The sequence below is a fragment of the Mauremys mutica genome, chromosome 14, assembly GCF_020497125.1.
Source record: "Mauremys mutica isolate MM-2020 ecotype Southern chromosome 14, ASM2049712v1, whole genome shotgun sequence".
Taxonomy (NCBI): Eukaryota; Metazoa; Chordata; order Testudines; family Geoemydidae; genus Mauremys; species Mauremys mutica.
The window spans coordinates 35,375,807-35,393,647 of record NC_059085.1 but is presented as its reverse complement, the minus strand read 5'-3'; the positions used below and the strand labels follow the sequence as shown (position 1 = coordinate 35,393,647).

At 40.8% G+C, this 17,841-nt stretch overlaps 1 long non-coding RNA gene across 1 annotated transcript in view; it reads left to right on the top strand.

Annotated features, from left to right (window-relative positions):
• The window catches only part of LOC123349145, a 194,423-nt gene extending 179,217 nt beyond the window's left edge, over window positions 1-15,206 (top strand). Inside the window, exon 5 of the long non-coding RNA XR_006573396.1 lies at window positions 15,089-15,206. This is a non-coding gene — a long non-coding RNA (uncharacterized LOC123349145). The remainder of the gene's footprint in view (window positions 1-15,088) is intronic.
• Window positions 15,207-17,841: the final 2,635 nt, after the last annotated feature.

Sequence of the window (17,841 nt, the reverse complement as noted above, 5' to 3'; positions counted from 1 at the left end):
AGTGAGATAAACAAGCAGTAAAACCACTGTCCATGGAGTCCAATGTGCTCTAGGCAGCTTGGAGATTAGAAAGCAATTGTATTAGTTAATCACAGTTTGAAGAGATCAGTTTATAGCTGTAGAAATCAGGCCCAGTAGGAATAAAGCATCAGTTGACCTGGGCTCTGACGCTCATTGCCACAACTTTGGGTTTTGCTTAGCAGTGTAGACATAGCCTCAGTTTCTGTGAACTCTCTGGGTCTGTATTATTTTATCTGGGATTGCGTCATTGGCCAAGAATTGACATGGCATATCTCAGTGACCTGGCTTTTGTGTGTTAGGTTAGGTAAGGTTTAGGGAGCACAAGGAGCTGACATTTACACAGTACGGCTTGTATAAAGTCCTCCATTATCAACTACTAGTACTTCTGTAACATAAGTGGTTTTTCACTGCCGGGGTTCTTGCTGAGGATTCTTATTGGGTTAGTGGCATTGCCATCAAACTAGAATTTTTAAAGAATTAAAAGTGTAATAGTCACCCTGACCTAACTGCCACAAAGACAGCACTGGTAAAACTGTCACTTAGGAAAGTGCCAGCTAGGGACCGCCACAGATTTGTCTGCCAATTGATTAGGGAGACTGTCAGAAAGTAATAGCCTGAAAAGTAAACTGCATTATGTTCAAAGAGACACAGATTGTCATAAGAGCAGTGGCAGTGCAGATAAATCCTTAGTGATGCTAATAGCTGCCAGTTCTCAGTTAAGTGGGAATCGCTTTATTAACGGTCTCTTGTCCTAGCTCTTTAAGCAAGCAAGTGTGTCAGTGGCACAGCAAACACTGGACATACATAGAGCTGCTCACAGGGTGCAGCCTGTGCTGTGTGTAACACTAACTGGGGAACACTAACAGAAGAGAAAATATCTGATATATTCTGCTGGTGGTTGAGATGGCAGCTGTATCTCTGCACAGAGACCAGAGAAAATAAATGTGATTGACTGAGATCAGGCTGCTGCCATGCCCCTCCCTTGAGTGCAAGGAGGGAATGGAGGGGTAATTGAAATGGATAACCATAGTCTACAGCCCAAAAAGGGTGTGTCTAGTTGCAGTGACAGTAGGGCCACTGCCCTGGGCATCCTGCAAGCCTGCTAACATCTGGCAACAGGCATAAGAACATAAGAACATAAGAAAGGCCGTACCGGGTCAGACCAAAGGTCCATCTAGCCCAGTATCTGTCTACCGACAGTGGCCAATGCCAGGTGCCCCTGAGGGAGTGAACCTAACAGGCAATGATCAAGTGATCTCTCTCCTGCCATCCATCTCCATCCTCTGACGAACAGAGGCTAGGGACACCATTCTTACCCATCCTGGCTAATAGCCATTTATGGACTTAGCCACCATGAATTTATCCAGTCCCCTTTTAAACCCTGTTATAGTCCTAGCCTTCACAACCTCCTCAGGTAAGGAGTTCCACAAGTTGACTGTGCGCTGCGTGAAGAAGAACTTCCTTTTATTTGTTTTAAACCTGCTGCCTATTAATTTCATTTGGTGACCCCTAGTTCTTGTATTATGGGAATAAGTAAATAACTTTTCCTTATCCACTTTCTCAACATCACTCATGATTTTATATACCTCTATCATGTCCCCCCTTAGTCTTCTCTTTTCCAAACTGAAGAGTCCTAGCGCACAAGGATGTGAGGAGCACATGCTAAACCATTAAAAAGAAGTGCAATGAAAACTAGGGTTCCTTCTCTTCCCAGCTCTCCCCGGTAGGGTCTGTATTGGATAGGCAGAATGCCTCAATCCACCACTCAGTCGCTGCAGCTGGGAACTCCTTTCCACACAAAGTGTGCCTAATACGTGCACAGACATAATTTAGGGGTGTGTGTGGGTGCGTGTGCGCGTGCGCGTGGGACAGGCTGGTTTGGAGCATAATCTAAATAAGCTTCACAGCTCTTTTCCCACAAATTGAATCAAAATATCTTCTTTCCATCCCAAACATGCTCTCAGAACATGCATGGTACTTTATATACCCAGGATAGCTCATTAATATCATTTAAAATCCAAATGTGGTTACAGTAAATGTAACCAGTTTAGCACAAACCCCATGGAGTATCTGAATTTTAAACTTAACTAATAATTATTAATACTAAAGAGAAAGGAAAAACTACAATGCAGTCACCTATACATAGGACATAGGGTATAACTAGTTTCTAGAGACAGACCCTGTGAACTCTGGGCAAATACTTTCAGTAAAATTTCTTTCCTTGTATGAAAATCACATCTACCAAATCTCTCTCATGAATGTTTTATCTAATTCCAGTTTTGCAAACACGTTAAAGGGTTGTATTTCAGGTAGATTTCCATTTGTCTGGTACAAATCCAGTTGTTCATTCATGGATGAAATCTGAACAAGATGGCGGATACTGCAATGAGTGGGGTTACCGCTGGCTTTAATCCTCTGGTCTATAACTAGAGGGGCAAAGTAAATTCTATTCCAGATAGTTTTCTTCTGCCCTGTTTTTTATTTTTCCTCTCCCCCATTCTATGTTTCTTTGGGCACTTGGCAAATCCACAACTGTTGCTACAGCTGTTCCTTGTCTGAACAGTAAATGCATGTTTCTGCACAAACTGCTAATTCCTCTCTACCCTGCACTTGGGTGATATGCCCAGATTATGGTGGCCTAATGCCTGGGTTTGTGCATGTTCCTGGAACATCCCAAAGGAAATCCCACACAGCTTTTCTTTTCTGCATCATCCAATGGTTGTTAAAAACTTGGGTTGTTTTCCAACTTCTCTATAATGTCTGTGAGATCCTAGTTAAGGATGATATTGATATAGTATTCAGTTTATAAAAGCACCATTCATGGTCTGAAGAGTGCTGGACAATATGTAGAAAACCCATACATAACTTCATGACCAAAGACAACACTGGAAGACTTACATCCGCCATTATCTTCTACATCATCTCCATAATTACCCTTTCAGGCAAAAGTGTGCCAGTATAGCTAGGATCTACAGCATGCTCATGCACTGTCCCACACCCAGTTCACATCCTGCCCCAGTCACAGAGAGCTGATAATGGAAGTATGTAATGTGCCATTTCTTTAGGTATGGAGGGGACTCCCATAGAGTAGCGGCAGCAAGACTGGGAACTGCTGCCCCCATTGAATAGAGGCAACACTTCTCAGTCAGCCAGAGCAGAGAGGAATGGGGAGGTGATATCATCTTCGGAATGCAGAAAGTAAATACCTGTCTGGTAGATAGCTGGTAGACATAAATTGTTCCATTCCAAGCCAGTTAGCACAGTGGAATATGCATCTAATGGGATGAATCTTTATTTGAAGTAGAGTGAAATTTCTATAAAAAGACTAAGACTTAATTGAAATAACTGAAGATGTCTGCGGCTTTCACACCACTGATTATTTATTAGTTAGCAAATGCCCCTTGTGCTATACATATATATGGCATTTCAACACACAAAATATGATACGCGCCCTCTCCCAGTGATCTTACAAATCTAACCACCAGTGGAGATTCACATTTTATGTAAGGTTCTACTGTATTTATTTGGAGATTTGGAACTATTTCCTGATTTGAATCTGTTTCTTGATAGCATTTGAATTACTGAATTCAAGCTCAACATCAATTTCTTAGTGTTTGAGCCTGCTTGGTAGCTGTAGCCACTGTTTATCACCTGTCAAAGAGATCCTTCACATCTTTCTATATAGGAGAGAAGTTGGACATCAGATCTAAGATGATTTCAACCTTAATAAAAGTTTCTGGGTTTCCTTGACTCTCAGCAGAGTTAGAGCAGTACATTTTTTGTTGGCCAGGGATTAACAAGTAAAAGAAAAGTAATATGACAAGAAATGTCATAGCCTAGAGCTAGGTACATGAGAAGAAGAGAAATCCAGCAATTAATTTGCTAAGGACATCAAATAACTCCTCGAGAGAGAGAGAGAGAGAGAGAGAGTGGGGAGTGGGAAAGGAAGGAATTTGTTGTTGTTCAATAAGAAAAGGGGGGAAAAGGCAATCTCTGTTGTGCTATATGTTAAACAAATAAGCAAAAAAACTTAAATTCACAGACAGTTCCTTGAAGACTAACGTTGTGAGAGTGTGAGTAAAGTATTGAGATAACAGATGACAAATTATAGAAAAAATGCTGAGTTTAATTAATGCAATTTTCTGTTTCCCCTTCCACTTTTTGTCTATCTTGTCTCTTTAGACTGAGCTCTTGTCTCTTACTCTATGTTTGTGCAGTGCCTAACCCAATGGGGTCCCAATCTTGTTTGGGGCCACTGGACGCTACTGGAATAACAATAAATAATACTTCCACCAACTTCATGCGATGATCTAGCACAGGGGTCGGCAACCTTTCAGAAGTGGTGTGCCGAGTCTTCATTTATTCACTATAATTTAAGGTTTCGGGTGCCAGTAATACATTTTTAGAAGGTCTCTTTCTCTAAGTCTATAATATATAACTAAACTATTGTTGTATGTAAAGTAAATAAGATTTTTAAAATGTTTAAGAAGCTTCATTTAAAATTAAATTAAAATGCAGAGCCCCCTGGACCAGTGGCCAGGATCCGGGCAGTGTGAGTGCTACTGAAAATCAGCTCATGTGCCGCCTTTGGCACACATGCCATAGGTTGCCTACCCCTGATCTAGCAGCTAAAGTATATAAGGCTTAGTATCTAAAGGTTTGGAATGGCAAAATAGACTTCTGGCACTTTTTATCTCAAGGAGCAGTAGTAGTTAAATTGTTCACTGCAGTTCTTCAAAGAGGACTACATTTGTCCTTGGTGAAACTCCACAGAGGTGATTGGAAAGATTCCTGTTTATTTGACTGAAGCTGGATCCAGCTCTGAGCATGGGCATCAGAATTACGCTCATTAATAGGACTAAAACCCATGTCATAGCAGAGTGGAGGAAACAACCCTGGGATGACATGTGCCAACTGTAGGTAAGAAAAAGCCTTGTATTAATGCTTCTTACATTCTCTACCCTGTGCATATCCCTTCTGTACACTAGATGCTCACTCAAATTTGATGGAAGTTCTCAAAATTCAATGGGAGCAGGAACAAAGTTCAGTCTGTCACTTTGACTTCGGCAAGGGAAGGTAATTATTCCCCCAGCATTCACTGTACTCGCAGTTGGTTTTTCCCCTAATAGTTTTTTAAAGGTCATATTTAGCTCCTTTTGCAGTGAGATAACTGTAGTAATCAGACATTAATGACAGGCAAGGTTCAAAGTAGTTCACTATATGTTTTCCAGTTCATCTAGAATACATACGGTCTTATCTATGGGACTCTCTCAGTGTTGTGCCTCTGCAATATCTGGGAGCTATAGCCCAAGATCTCAAAGGAAACTTTGGACCCACTATACTAGTTGAAACAGGTTTTTGGCCTTTGGCTTCTTTAATCTTTTCCATGGCTCAGTGTTAGATCAGAAATGCTGCAGAGTTCTGGAAGAGCCTGCAAATTTGTTTCCTTTTGCTCTTGATCCAGTCGTCATTCCTGCAGTTCTTACTCAGGCACATTTCCAATTGAAATTAATGGGGATCCTGCAGATTACTATATACCTATGGATGTGCAAGATACCGAAGGTCCTCTATACCTATTGACTTCAACAGGAATGGAAGGCCCTCTGTACCTTGCAGGAACAGACCCTGAAACACCAAAGCACATGACAGTGTCTTCATTTAAATGAGTCCATGACTTTGCACTGATACACCACCTTTCAGTCAAGGGTATCAAAATGCTTTACAAATAATAGTTCACGCTGGGCCAAATCCCACTGAGCGTCCTGGGCACAGCTGCAAAATAGTATTGAATCCCCAACAAAGTAAAGTGACTTCACAGAATTAATCTGTGTAAGAGTTGGGAAGAGAAGCTGGGATTCCAACTCCCTGATTTAACTAACAGACCATGCTTAGGCTTTGTCTACAGTAAAATTACAGCCACCAGTGCCAAATAATCAGTGGGGATTTGGTTTAGAGCTCTGCGGCTTACCCCAAATAATAATAATAAATTAATAATAATGTAAACCCCAAGAAATAGGCATGCAAATAAAGATATCACTTGGTCTTGTAAAACTTAAGACAATTCAGATTTAAATTATTTATCTAAATTTAATACTTAAGCACTTTTGTTGGAAACGATGTTTTTGTACTCAAGAAGGGTTACATTAAAATTGACTAATTACAGGGGGTGAAATTTTCAGACGCTCCAAAGTAATTTAAGATTTTACCCATTGTGCTAATCCTTCAGTCTTTTGCCCATGTAGCTCCCACCAGTTTCAGTAGGAATTTGCTCAGTGCTTGATTGATATGGAATAAATTTTAATACATCCAATTAAGTTGTTTCCAAATTGCTGTTCCCAGGTATGTGTAAACAATATTTAGGATTTATGCCTGATAGCACTTTTCATCTTCACATGCTGAACATGTATTAACTTATTAATCCTCACAACCCTGTGGTTATTCAATTTCCTTTTATTCTCATCCTTATTTCACAAATAGGGCAACCAAGGTAAAGAGAAACACTCCATTAGGCAAAGGAGGCAAGTCAGTATCAGAGCTGGAGTTAAACTTGGAAGTTTGTACCTCTCACTCAACGGACCAAGTGTCTCTTTAGTAAGATATTTTTAAGCTAAAGAGAAAGATGACACTGATTCTTTCCAATGGACAGGAGAATTAACAGCTGATTCTGGGCCAAATTCAGACCCAGTCTCACTCTGCGGCTTTTGATGGATGAGTTTGTCCCAATATGGAAGTCTGAAGTAGTCATTAGCCCAGCTGAGTAAATCAAAGCAAAATGGCTCAGTTAGCAGGTAAACAAGTTTGAGTCCTAAGAGCCAGATCCTCAGCCAGTGCAAATCAGAGTGGCTCCATTAAAGTTAATAACTCACGCTGACTTCAGTGGGAGTCCTGCTCAATGCAGTGTTGACTTCAGTGGAGCAACACTGACTTACCCCCACTGGGGATCTGACCCTCATAGTTTGCTTATGACTGGTTTGCAAAACCCTATTTTGATTCTTCCAGATGTTGGATAACACTATGCGGTGCCTGCTTGAGTGGCTGTTTATTTTAATTGTTTCATTTTGCAGTGCTGCCTTTATAGAGCAGAAAAATCCTGGTCCCCAAGAGCAAATCCTATTTGTGAGTGTAATAAATGGTAATGTACCTAGAGCCGGCAACGATTGTACGTAATTTTGGAAGATATATAATACAATTAGCAGTTGCTGTGAGTTGCCAGATGACAATGAGGCAAGATTTATGTGCTTGCTTTTTACATAAGTATGGTTTAGTTTGATAAGTACAGTTCTGAGATAAGAATTAATACATAATGTATTGGCCAATCCTTTCCCTGTGATCCTGAAATCTATATTACCACTTTCCTCTAATTATATAAAATTATGTTGCTTTCCCTTTTTGTCGCTCCTTTGATTACCTCTTTAACTGTCCCCCTGTCCTCCTGACCAGAGGGGTGCAATTATTTCTACAAGTTCGACCTCTTGCATTTGGGAGGAGAGATTGTGTAAACTTGTTGCCAATGTGGCGGCTGGCTGAATCAAGCCGTTTGCACTTGCATAACTTCTTTCAGTAAAGGACCCCGAAAAGGCCTTCGTTGTTTAGGTAAGAAAATGACTGAGCTGAAAGGACTAGTGAGCTATTTCTGTGCTTTATTTGCCCTAATGTCTCCCTATTGTGTCATGGTACCAAAGCTTGTTACTGGGCTGCCCAGTAATGGAATGTGGGTCTATATGACTCCCTCAGTGTTTAGCTCACCCAATCCCATGGGGAAATGGGTTGGTCGCCTCCACAGAGGCATTGGCCTGCACCCAAACTCATCCCCCACTTTCTAGGCCATACAAGAGCTCTCCATGGCGGCTGGAATCTATGCTAGTGGTCAGGTTGTTAAAAGGGAGGGAGAAGATGGGGAGAAAAGAAAGCCCCAGGCAGAAAAGAAATACCACTAAAGCTCCCTTCTGGCCTCATGAGCCCTGTCAGTGAAGTTCCACTTGGCTTATCTCCCAAGACTGGAGGTGGGGTTGCTGGAGACCCGGAGCTGGTGCAGAGGCAGATACGGCATGGATGGCTCTGGCCTTCCACAGACCCATTTGGATCCCTCTGAATACCAAGGTTTGTAGGCCAGCCCCACCAAAACTCTCCATGCACCCTGATAAAACAGTTGGAGAGAAACCTGTGTGGAAAGAACCTCAATGAGACCTCTTCCCCGTTAGCACTTTGGGGGTGGCTACCACCCCTGGGGCCATCGTTAGAGATCAGTTCCTGTGCTGGCAAGGGGGAGGGCCTAGCATAGCACAGCTTCACTGCGTTTAGGGGTGCGAACTCTCAGCCATGCATTCTTCACGTCTTCCTTCTTCTCTGTGGTATTAGAAGCTGTGCTTTTAAGAACTGAGCTTCGCAGACAGAGAAGCTGGGAGGGGAACTGTGAAGCTCTTGTTCTTACTCACAGCCCGCTGGAACTGGACACACAATAAAGCAGATCTCTGCAAGTCCCTTAAGTGCGGCGTGATCAGGGAACACCACACCTTCCCCCTGTGCAGTGAAACCAGACTGATCCTGCTGCCTTTCAGAAGGGATCCTGTCCCCACAGAAGGGATCCGAATTTGCTCCTACACCTGGCTCTACCCATGGCTACATCACCCCTCAAAGAATGTGGAGTGAGCACCAAAATAACAATAAAATAAATCCACTACTAAAGCAAATGAAAGCCCATTTGTCTGAAACTTCCCCTCATTAGAGCGCTCGCTGTATGAGGAATACCCCTTTAACCTGCCAGCCTTTGACTCTATTGTACCGGTATTTGTGCAGTTCACTGATTAGAAACAATACTAGATGGACTTCCGATAAACTCTTTGGAACTTCAGTCTCTGCATGGCTGTGCTCATTTAAAATGTGAAAATAAATTATGTGCTGTGCAGCAGTATAGGTCTCAGTTAGGTAATGATTAAAATACCAAACAAAGATCATGCTAATAATCATTAATAATTAATAAATAATAATAAAAAGATGTAATAGGAAAATCTCTCCTGCATTACAGCCTTTCCGTTTGAACAATTTAAAGATTTACCCTGAAAAGTTCCCAGTTTCCAAAAATCAGAAGAGGGTTAGGGGGGGAAGAAAATCCAAACTGAATTTAAAGGCACAAATACCATTTAAGTTACTACTGAGCTGCTTCTCTGAAAAAAAGGGGCATTTTGGAATTTTGTTTTAAAGCAGTCACTAGTGTACGGTGTGCTAAGTATTGTCAGTGTGGACACCTGGGTCTAATTGTAAGGGATTTAGAGGCTTGTTTATTGGGCCTAACTTTTTATAAAAGCTCTACTGTTTTCGACATTAATCGTACAAAACACTACACTTTGAGGCCCTGATTAGCACCTGGCTAATTTTCACATGATGAGTAATCCCCCCAATTCCATTGTCTTCAATGAGATTTGGATCAAACCCCATTACCTAGAGATAAAAAGATGATAAATCTAACCCCAACATTTCCCAATTAGCTATTTTAATAACACCGGTCTTTTTAAAAATCTCAAAATAATGTAGGACTCAATTCAGGTTACATGAAGACTTTCCACTGATCTCAGTGAGAGTTGAAGTGCTGCCTTGCTGAGAAAAATTAGAGGAGATTAAATGACAAATATAACACATTGAATATTTACCAGAATAGTTCAGTTGCTCTTTCATTTGTTACAAGGCTCTAGCATAAGATGCTTGGGAGATCTGTAGTTTACTGTAGACGAAAGATTTTATTCCATCCATTATATTTTACAATACTTTTTATTGAAAAAAGGAGTAGGGAATTTAAGAAAATACAAGCCATGTCAACATAGTTCAGTTTCTTGACATGTCATCCTGGCTCAGTTCTCTCTGCCAGAGCCTGCAGAAGGCCCTATGGCCAACTTGTCAGTTCTAATGTGCCTTTCTATTCCTAGTGGGTATTTTATTAACACTTTTTAAAAAATGTTTTTTATTTATCTTGCAGTCTATATGCTGAGGCAGCAACCAGTTTGTTTCTCTGTCTTTTTCTTTCTCCCTTTCCCTTCTCTCTCGCTCACTGTTGCATGAGAGTGAGGTTAGGTCTTCTGGCACTGGAGTCCACAAATCACAGCAAAAGGGATTGTTGCAGTTTGCATAAATGCGGTGTTACTCGAAAATTATAGACTGCAACTGCTTATTGCAGTTCTGTGGAATGGCCATAAATTGGGCCCTGTATCTTTCTAATGACATTCATTCATGCAATTGGTTTTTTAGGAAATTGGAAGGGAAATTAAACGAGGGCAGCCCGGGGTAACTTTCTTTTAATCTTTGACGTACATTTCTGAACTTCTTATCTATCATACTCAGGGTGAAATCTGTTAGCGAATTGTCAGTGGATTTAGGTGTTGGTGTTTGGCAGGAAATACATTGCTCTGGTCCAAGTGAAATGTATGAATCAGAATAGGAAGGTACAATACCAATTTAATGCATTATTTCTTCACATCTAGACTATATTTTGTGTTCATTCTCTTAGAACCATAGTTGAAGGCAAACCTGTCTAAAAGGATGAAATAGCTTATGCCATGGCCTTAGGTAAGCAGTAGTTTGCAAAGAATATTAAATAGCAAAACATGGAGGGCTAGATTGTGGCTTGAACCACACATGTGTGCAAGAATATGAAGCCCCCTTACATACATCCTTGAATGGGCTGTTTACTCTCTCTCTGTGGGTGGAGAAAAGCAGAGCCTTGGTTTCATACCCCCTACTCATTGGCCTACACAACTGAGCTAGTGCATGGGATGTTGTAATATGCTGTTAAAGATCATCTTTAAATTACTAACCCCATCCCCCCACCCAAAACAAGGGAGGGAATTATGACTCCAAGGTGTGCCTCTGAGACTCAGTGCCTCCCTGGGTTATTCCTTGGTTGATGCACCTGACTCATCACCATTTCCTCAGGGATGTGCCTAAAGCCATCATCTAGCCCTGCAGATGTGGCCTTCATTCAAGCTTGATTTGAAGGGAAGAGCTGCTCACCTAACTTTACCTTTCTCTAGACCACACACCCTTTTACCCTTACAGTTACCTCAGGTAAACTCTACTTTGACACCCACAGCAGTGAAAAATCTGTCTGGAGATGCCCTTTTATGTTTGTTCTACAGCAGTAGAATAACAGGGTAGTTCTGGCCACAGCCCTTTCTCTAGGCCTACGCCTGAGACACCGCCCCATATAAGTAAAGTTTAAACAAGCACCTGCCCTAAAGGGTAGGAGGGATTCCCAGATTTACCAGCTCACCACACCCCAAACACAGGGCTACTTTCCTTCAGGCTCTGTTGGAGCAACTGGATTATTTCCCTGCATGAGGCAAACAGCCTCTATGCTGTAGTTTGTACCACTGAGCAGTAACACTCTCTATTTAACATCAGGAAATCAGGCAGTAATGAACCCTATCCCACTGTCCAAAACCAAAGGGTGAGGATGAGACTTAGAATTCTGCAAATATGTGAAACTATTGATTTATCTTCGGCTTGGTTCTCAAAACAAGAACAGAACCTTGGCCTTGAAACACCCACATGTCTCCAACACTCTTGGATGTGTTGCCAGAAAAACAGCGCCTTACCTAAAATGCAGAATGACAAATCTTTAGACATCCCTGGTGAGAGCTGTCAGGGCTTCATCCTTTGACTATGCACTCCTTCCAGCAAACAGATCCTCACTCAGCGTTCCAGCTCTACATGGACACCCTCAAATTTAAGGCCATTGTGAAAAACACAGAGTGGCTTACATGTGAAATTAATTTTGATTATTCAGATCAAAGGGATCTTAAAAATCTGATCTTGAATGCTGTTTATTTTTTATTCACTAAGCTCAGACAATGAAAGCAGAGAAGTCAGTTTTGCTTTTTTCTATTGCTTATTAGTTCTCATGCACTAGCACAGTGCTGCAATGTTTGGATTGCAAATGATGCCAAGGAAAGTTTAACTCCAAACCAAGAGTGCTGCTTTCACTAGAATACACAAAAATAATCACTGAAACATTTGTGTTACTCATATATTTTTCTTTAGAAACTTAAGTTTTGGGTCAACTCAACCTGACAATGTTTATCTAAGTAAAAGAGTGCAACAGTTGTGGGAAGAGGAGCTGGACTTTAAATTAGAAGGACAACGATTACATTAGAGTTTGGCTAGAAAGAATAAAAGCTTCCAAAGCAATAAGATTTAAGGGTCTCTTCCTATTGTCATTGAAATAAATGGGAGTTTTGTCATTGACCTCAGTGGAACTAGGATCAGACCCTAAATTAGTATTCTGTATTACTTCATAGTTCTTACCCACATCTGGCAGTCCTAGTTAAATACAGTTTTAGCTAATCAGTGGGGTTATTTAGAAATGACTCAAACCTATATGCTGTTAAAGTCTTAAATGATTTACTGGATGTCTAGATACCTATAATCCTGGAATTAAACCTACTGGGATATAAGTCCCTGAAACTCGCAAGCAGTTAAATAAGTACTAAAAGAAAAAGGCCAATGCACATCTAATCCACTCCATGTTAAGGTATACAAAGGAACAACACTGGAAAAATTCATCTTCCACACTGAATAAAGAGTGATTACAAATGAAAGCAAGAACATTATCCAGAAATATAAGAAACTAGAGAAGCAGCATGATCAAATAGAGAGCCCGACAATTGCTGAAAGAAAAGGAAATCGCTGTAAATATTCATTCACATGTTTTAATGGATCTGCATCATCAGTGTGCACAGCCCTTTTATGCTCACTTTCAAAAAATATTCTTCTTATACCTAGTTCCTTGCCTGGACAACATCTCATTAAGAGGAGATATGCAAAGCTTTCATCAGAATATCCAAAACTTGAGCCAGGTTTGCTAAAATTTGTGATGCTTTTGGAGTGAACCGTGGCCAATCTCTGAGCAAACCTGGGCTGAATTGTTTGAGTTGGAAGCTAATGGCCTGATCCAAAGTGTACTGAAATCAATGGAAAGACTCCCACTAACTTCAGTGGTCTTTGGATCTCAGTGTTGCTTTCCACTATAGATGGGCTTACATTGTAACTGCAGTTCTGAACACCCCAGGCTTTGGAATGTTCAGATCCAGATCCTCAGCTTCAACATGCTGCCACTCTTCCACCTTCTGCAGTCCTCTGGCCACCTAAGTTTCAAAGGAGTGAAGGCCAACTGTAGGAAAACTACCTGGGGACAAAACGTCGTTTTAAGTGACAAAGCCCCACAATGCTTTATTCCTGATACAAAATCATGCCCCATACAAAAAAATATTCACATGATTGTATTGGACTGAAAGGTTCTTTGCATAGTTAGTGCTGAAAAGGGACATGTATTGACTTGGTAGAGGGCTTGGGACTATAAAAGATATCCAAGTAACGGATATCTTTTATAAGGGTCATCGTATTCACTGTGGCTATTGTCTGGGAAGCGAGCAGGAGTCCATTTTATCTCCTGGGCTGTTCAAAGGGGAACCAATGGGCTACTGTTTCTTCTAGAAACTCCTCATAATAGTCTACTCGTCCCTCTGTGATTGATTTCATAAATATTTATTGAATGTAGGATGGGGGTGTCAAGGAGGAGGAAGAATCTATGAACAACTTATACCATCTTTGCTATACAGTACATCCTAACCACCTTATTCCTTCAGAAATCCAGGCCTGACCTAGTGACCCTTCCAATAATACCCCTTGTTTGACTTATTTGATATGATTACTTATGTGAGTCATGACTACTCCCATGAGTAAGGGTGGCAGGATTGGGCCCAGCAGCAGTGGCATATTAATGTGACCTTGTGCAACATAATGACTTTCAGCTCTGATTTGAAATCAGTGGAAACATTACTTTGATCATTTAACAAAATGAGCAGACGCAGGTAATTAATTGTGGTTAGTAAGCATTTGGCCAGTATTTAGAAATATGAGTGGATCATGGGTATTCTGCCTCTGGGCCTATCTTTGCATAATTTTCTTTGTTTGGTAACATAATGTGCATTCCTGGTGCCAGAGAAAAGTCATGTAATCCTTTTATGGTGGAACCTGGGTGTTTACTAATATCCATTTAGAGTCTGTGTGTTTGCTGCTAGACTCTGCCCTTGTACCCAGTGTTCTGTATGTGTGGATTAGGTGTGCACCAAAGCATTGCTCCATATCAGGAGCCAGTGATTCCTTGGCTACATGCACTGCTTTGAAGCCATGCACGCACCAAACCATTCCAAATGTCAAGGCAGTTTTATGTGTCCTGCCTTCCAAGTGATGATTTATATTAGCAGCTTGTAGAGTCAGCATTTCCTTTGATAAATCCTGTTCCAGGATATATATTGTTATAATTTAGAAGACATTGCACTTGCCACACTTCAAGATGCCTGCCCACATTCACTATATCCTGGGCATTATTCACTGGAAATGGGATATTTAACCCTTAGGACATGCATAGAAGTCATCACTGGCCCCAGCATGTCTTGACTAGTTGATAGACCAGCAAAGCTTCACAATATCTTTGGTAGAAGTGTGCATTCTAAATGCAGACTGTACTCCTCCTATAAATACTGATGAGAGCAAAGTAAGAAGAATGTTAAGCTCTTCCTGCATTCCACAAGAGGTCTTTTTCTTCCAGACATAACCCTGGGGCAGAAGGCTGTGCTTTTTATTTCCTCTAGTAATAAGCACAACAAAAACTTTGAAGGTTAGAAGGGGAGGAGAGTTGCCTTGGAACGTCTTCTTTAATCCATGGAATTTAGGCTACTGCCCATAAATCTTCATGGGATGGAGGGGTGGCCTAGGTCCTTCTAAGCACTTTGGGTAAAATTGTGTGCAAAGCTTTATCACAGGGCTTTGCACTGAGGTGAATTTAACATTACTTCCAGGGGCGATATTATATTTTAAGGCCAGAAGAGACCATTATGATCCTTGTGTCTGACCCGCTACCTAGCACACGTCCAAAGAATTTCACCCAGTGAGTTTTGCGTTGAGCTCACTAGCTTGTGGTTGAGCTAGAGCAAGCAGTTTAGAAATACGTCCAATATTAATTTAAAGACTCCCAGTGATGAAGAATTTGCCCTGAACACTTTACTATCTCTCCTAGGTTGTCCTCCTTGCAGATCAAAAGTCCTGACTTACAAAAGTTAGTCTGAATTTAAGAAGCAGTGGCAAACTGCAAAAGTGTGTTCCTTCAAGACCATCACATTACCTGAGACCCAAACTAGCAGGTGGATTTACCTTCTACAACGCAGTGCACAATTTTTTTGCAGAATTTTCAAGACAAAGTATATTAAAAATGACATTATGATATCTGGAATTAATTTTTTTAAATAATCTGAATGAAGTTCATAGTTGTTATCTATTGTACAAGACGTATACACTTCTTTTTTGGCAGTTGAAGATAAGGGGCCGTCCTCCCTGGTTTCTTTATTAATATCCCTGGAGGCCTGATTTTGTTGAATAGCACAGTTAGAATGGTATAAGGAACATCTTTTATAATTGTAGATACTGTTTAGCAAATGAAAATTTAGCCACCTCTTGACAGATTGCACTCAATAGAGGCACATTACACATACAAAGAGCAGCAGAATCTATGGGTTTTTTGTTGTGCTTTAGTCAACTTCAATGTAATTAGAAGATCTGTGACATCCGTTATGATCCTGGTTAACCAAGTAGACAGTATGTGAGCCTCCCCTTCCAATAGTATTTTGGTTCCTTGACCATCAACTCCTGACTACTCAGTGGAGTGTGGTGTTGCCCAAGCTGTGTTGGGACTTGGGATATGGATATATATTCAAAGGGAAGAAAGAGTGCCTGGGCTCCACTTGAGCATGGCTATTTTTAGTATGATAACACATATGCTCACAGGTCTGAGACCCTTTCAAAGGAACCACACTGGTGTCAGTGTCCTATGTAAGGTCCAGGTTAAGGACCCATTGAAAATAAACCCCCATATGCCCCAAGTGTACCGAATGGATTAGATATTCAGCCACTACAGGTAATTGAGAACATTAAGTAACTATTGGCATTGATCACGCTCCTTAACAGTTTTTTATCTGGAGTTGTCTTATCAAAGTTCATAAAGGAAGCCTATAGTAAGTGAGCAAGGTGAAAAACATCTTATCAACTGGTACCAAAGTTAATATTTGTCAGTTTATTTAAGGCTTTGCCTATGGTTCAGAAGAAGAATTGCATCGGGAGTCAATAGCCTTTAATATATTTAACTGTTAAGCCTCCCTGAATTTGTGAATGAGCCAGATCCCGAGCTGGTATAAATCTGTGTTCCTCCATTGACTTCAATAGACCTAACTATTCACCAACTAAAGACCATCATAACCTCTTCTGAGGCTACTGATGTTATATCTGTACCTCACACAGACTCCTAGAAATTAGAGCTGGGGAATAAACATTTTTCCTATCCTGTGAAAATGTTCAAGATTTTGGGAAATAAAATCATCCCAGATCAGGATGAAAAATGAACATCTCAAATTTTTGCACACCAAAAATCAAAACTCTGAGTCTTTGGAGATTTAGTCAACACCCAATTATCCCTGATCTTTGGAGAAGTTTTGATTCAGATTCTCTCCCTCTCTTGTGTGTGCCCATGTATAGTAGATTCAGTGGTTGCCATTAAAAGTTTTAAAGGTGTTATTTATGCTTATTTTAGCTCATACTTGGAATGCCAGATGATGCTAATTACTATCAAAGGGTAAAGAAGTGTCAACATGGTATGTATGCACATGTGTGTATGTATGCACGAATGTCTTTGTATACATACACAAACAACTTAGTCTGTCTTCACTGCAGTAGTAGTTTGAGTAATCTACTCTCAAGTTAACTCCGCTCAAGTTAGCCTCGTTTGAGGAGAGCAGCTATGTTGCAAAATAACACTCAATCTGTGCAGTGATTATATTAGCAGCACCAAGTAGCTGTGTCCCCACTGTATTAGTAGCTCAGTCATCAGCAGTGCTTGAACTTCAAGCTATAAATCCTGATGGGCCAGCTAGCTTGAATTTAAAGCACCAGCTAACTTGAGGTAGAGATTTTTGTGTTTGTGCAGAAGGGAGTCAGGAGAAGGGCAACACTTGTGTTATACCTTGAGCTAACACTGTGGTGAACACAGGGCCTTTGAACTGTTTGGAGACGTTCAAAGAGTTCAAGTAAATAAAGTTTACTGTAGATTGTTGACCATCTCAATTGAAAAATAAATAAATAAAGCTGCACATGCAAATAGCAAAGTAGGAGACCAACTCTCCCATTTCCATACAATTTTCGGTGCTATATCTCTCCAAGAGAATGTATGTATTTTAGCAAAAATCCTACCTTTATTCATATATCAACCTGCTTGCTTGGAAATATATGCAGGAAAACCAGACCTAAAATCAAGGGAAACAGCGGGTCCTCAGTACCGCTGAGAATAATGCACCTGGGGTGAAAACCTGGCCCCACTGAAGTTTATGGCAAAACTCCCCAAGTGTTTCAAGTTGAGGGGGGCACACAGTTATTGAACTTTTCTGAAAATGTGACTGTATGAGGTGACTCATTCAAATGACAATGATCAAGAATTCTCTCAAACCTCACTCATTTCGAACTTTAATTCTTGCTCCCAATATCAATCCCTAAGTCACTGATTTCACTCTCCCTGCATAATGGCTTTCATAAACATTAAGGAAAGGACACACCTGACACAAGTGTATACTGGCCTTTTCAACTTCGAATAGCCAATCTCCAACTGGCTCATGCCTAGGCTTTTCACACTGGAAGAGGAAACCTCCTTACACATAAACTTCCTTCTACAGCTACTCCTCACTACACAAAGAAACTGAGACCAACATTTCAATATGATCCAGTTTCAGC